The sequence below is a fragment of the Crocodylus siamensis genome, unplaced genomic scaffold, assembly GCF_052110815.1.
Source record: "Crocodylus siamensis isolate JL-2025a unplaced genomic scaffold, ASM5211081v1 HiC_scaffold_407, whole genome shotgun sequence".
In the NCBI taxonomy this organism is placed as follows: domain Eukaryota; kingdom Metazoa; phylum Chordata; order Crocodylia; family Crocodylidae; genus Crocodylus; species Crocodylus siamensis.
The window spans coordinates 1,006-4,698 of record NW_028324817.1 but is presented as its reverse complement, the minus strand read 5'-3'; the positions used below and the strand labels follow the sequence as shown (position 1 = coordinate 4,698).

The 3,693-nt window shown below is 49.5% G+C and overlaps 1 pseudogene; it reads left to right on the top strand.

Moving 5' to 3' along the window:
- Window positions 1-1,857: 1,857 nt before the first annotated feature.
- LOC149851706 (immunoglobulin lambda variable 3-1 pseudogene) lies at window positions 1,858-2,361 on the top strand (annotated as a pseudogene).
- The last annotated feature ends 1,332 nt before the right edge of the window (window positions 2,362-3,693 follow it).

Here is a 3,693-nt window from a genome sequence, read left to right as displayed (position 1 = left end):
CCCTGAAGGGCACTGAGCTGCTATCCCACTGAGATAAAAGGTGGCACTGCTCTGCTCTGTCCATCAACACTTGCATCCATCCTCATTCCAACAAAGGATTTTCAATCAAGCTCGTGGTCCTTGGGTTTTTTGTACAGTTCCATTTTTAAGGACTTTAAGAACAAGAATTTTTAGCTAACTGGGGACCATGATCACACAGTACAACTCAGCTCTTTGTTTTTTGTTCTTCCTTGTGTTCCTCCATCTGTGAGAAGCCAGGAGGAGGCAGAAAGGAAGAGCAGCTGTGCCTCAAAATTGCCTGGTCCCCCACATTCCTCCAGTCTCTATTGACAGGTGTTTCCCTAATCGTATTGACACCAATGAGAGTGGGAGTGGTTTAGACCAAAGTCCTCCATTCTTTATTGTTTCTTGGGTTCTCAAATATGAAGGAGCAAAATGGGAGGAGAAGCCAGTGAAGAGGGAGCAGACTACCATAATGGAGTCATCTTAGCTCTGGGATTTAAAAGAATCAGGAATCTGATCTGATCTGGATTCTCAGCCTGGCTCAGTTCCCTCCCACCCCATGGTGCTCACATATTGCTTACGTGCCATGAAAGTTTTAATCTCTCTGTCGGCTAATTAAAGGACACTTCACATATAGGACATTATTATCCCATTATTTTTTGCACATGTTCCATCCTGTGCTTAATTGGAGATTAAATATTATACGTTTTTTTCTTGTTCCAGTCTCTTATGTTAGGATACTGTTTGGGAATAGTATGCACAATAAAGACCAGTGTAGGGCCACATTGCTATTTTAAGTGTAACTGGTAGGGGGAGATCTTTACCTATATGTAAAATGGGAGACCAGTCCTTGGTCAGATTCAATGACCCTTCTGGGCACAAGCAATGTGTCTGCATCACGGAGGTATTTTACACATTGTGGCCACAGCTACACGAGACACATACTGCGCATTAGCTTAATAGCACTGCACAGTAGCGTGCCAATCAAAAAGTGTGCCAGTAGCCTAGTAGTTTTATTTGGCAAATGTGCAGTAAGCATCACAAAATAATGGTGTGCCAGTGATATTGTTCAGTAACTCTAGTTGCTACACGTTTAGGTAGTACTTCATTAGGCAAGTACTAAACTAAATGTGTAGTAACTAAGACACATTAATGAATGTGTAGATGCGCCCCCTGTTAAATCTCCCATCCATCACCCCAAGGAAAGTCCTCCCAACAGTACTCAGGATCTGCCTTTCCTTCTAGAAATCTCAGGCTCTTTACAAACGTGAATAAGTGCTACGACAACTCATGTGAAGCAGATCCAAAGGCCTTTCCACAAGCTCATTCAGCTCTTACACAGCCCTCCTGCTGGGGCTTTGGGAATTGCAAAGGGGATGATAAATGCACACACCTTCAGGGGAGTGGAGGAGAGCACTGCTCCCTGCCCACCAGGGAAGCTTCTTCCAGCGCCTGACTCAAACGAGCACAACACTCTGGCTGTGACACTGGGGAACTTATCGGAAGATGACTACAAAGGATTGTGGGTCAGGGCCATGACACATTGGTTTTGCTGTCTCAGGCGAGGACGGTCTGAGCCCCTGCGCTCTATTTGCTGGACAGCAGAGCAGGCAGAGCTGCCTCGGGAGTATCTTCCCTCCACGAGTACACTTTGCACAGGGAGCAATTCTTTCCTGAGGCACTAGGTGCTGGTTTTTGTGCACCTCAGCAGGGGTGGAGCCATTGTCAACCAATCAGCAAGAGGCCAATTTGCATGAAACGGGTTTACTTAGCCCTTGGGCTCAAGAGAGACTTGGAGGATCCCAGCCAGAGTCCAGATTGCCTGAGGACACAGAGCGGGTCAGGATTTCCACCATGGCCTGGGCCCCGCTCCTCTTCCTCCTCCTCACGTACTGCTCAGGTACTTTACAGGGAGTGTTTTACTTATTCATATAAGCCGAAGAGATTTTCACTTCTCCCTGTCCCTGCACTGGCTGCTGCAGGCAGGTTATACTCTCAGTTCAGTGATTAGTAATATTATCCCCATTTTTCACCCCAGTTCCAGGTTCTCTTGCCCAGTATGTGCTGACTCAGCCGCCTGCAGCGTCCATCTCCCCAGGACAGACTGCCTGGCTCACCTGCACAGGGACTGGTCTTGGGACCTACTATGTACAGTGGTTCCAGCAGAAACCAGGCAGTGCCCCCCTGCGGCTGATCTATTGGAACAGCAAGAGACCCTCCGGCATCCCTGACCGATTCTCTGGTGCCACATCTGGTGACACGGCCACGTTGACCATCACTGGAGTCCAGGCCCAGGACGAGGCTGATTATTACTGCCAGATATGGCATAGCAGCAGCAAACAGTACCACAGTGACACAGTCAGATGGGAACTGAGACACAAACCCAATGTTTACACTGGGGAACTTTCCCACTGTTGTTTGGTAACAAGGGCTCTGCTCAGGGGACAGGGGATACAGGAGATGTCATGCTTTCCATCAGGCCAGGAACCTTTCCAGGATGCTGTAGAGTACAAGATACCCACTCAGCATCCTTATAGCCAGGGCTGTTGGAAGTCTTTGAGTTAGAGTCAGAGGGGAAAACAAGGATGATGTTGTGGTAGGTATGCGCTATAGACCACCAGACCAGAAGGATGAGATGGATGAGTGTAACCTGGGTGTACCACAGTGTGCACCCCTCTTTCCAGTAGAGGTAGATGGTCAGCAGGGTGTACACGGGGAAGATGGGAACTGCAGCTTGCTTGCAGCTTCCCTTCTCCAGTGTCTCTATAGAGGAAGACCAGGACACAATATCTTAACTATATACATGGTTTATTCAGATGCAGAATAAAAGGGGAGGGGATAGAATAAACTGGAAGGGTGATAAAGATAAATATTTACATATAATATATTCAAGTCAGCAAATAACAGGGCAGGTAAGTATAGCAGTCCCCAAGATCCATGAGAGAAACCTCACCCATAGATCCTCAGAGGGTATGTCCCAGCAATCACTAGGTAGCACCCCCAAAATGTAAAGCACAATAAACAGTTAATAGACTCTCCAGAATAGGAAACAAAACAAGCAATTAATAAACACTCCAAAATGTAAGGCGCAGTAATCCCAAATACCCCCCTCCTCTAGAGGAGCCTCTCTCTCTGTAGCCTAAAAACCCTCCGATGGGGCTATTCACTTTGTCCCTCCCAAGTGGGGAACCCCTGGCCCAAGAACTCATGCTTCCCAGAGAGCAGGGTCCCTCCACGGCGTCCCCAGCTAGGCATGTGACTCCTGCAGCAGGTGCTCTGTCTTAGTCCCCGCATGGGGTGTGTGGCTCGTTCACATGCCCAGATGGCTTGGCCTTCTCAGCAGGTTGTGGGCCACCTTGTGCATGCCCAGGGCCAGGGCTCCAGTGCAAGCCCTCAGCACTGCAGAGCCTGCACTGCCCACAGGCCCTCATGCCCGGCAGCAGGGAACGAGGTCCGAACTACCCCCTGGCCCCTCCAAAGGCCCTTGGCCCAAAAATGACTCACCATGCAGCAGCGTCTGTCCTGGTGCTGGCCTCATGCCGGGGTTGGAGACCCAAGCCACCTTGAGCAGCATCCAAGGTCCCAGTCCATCTTGGACCCACAATGCAGCAACACCTACACTGTCCGGCCTTGTGCCAGAGTTGGAGACCCGAGATGCCCTGAGCTGCTCCCGAGGTCTCGGTCCCTCGC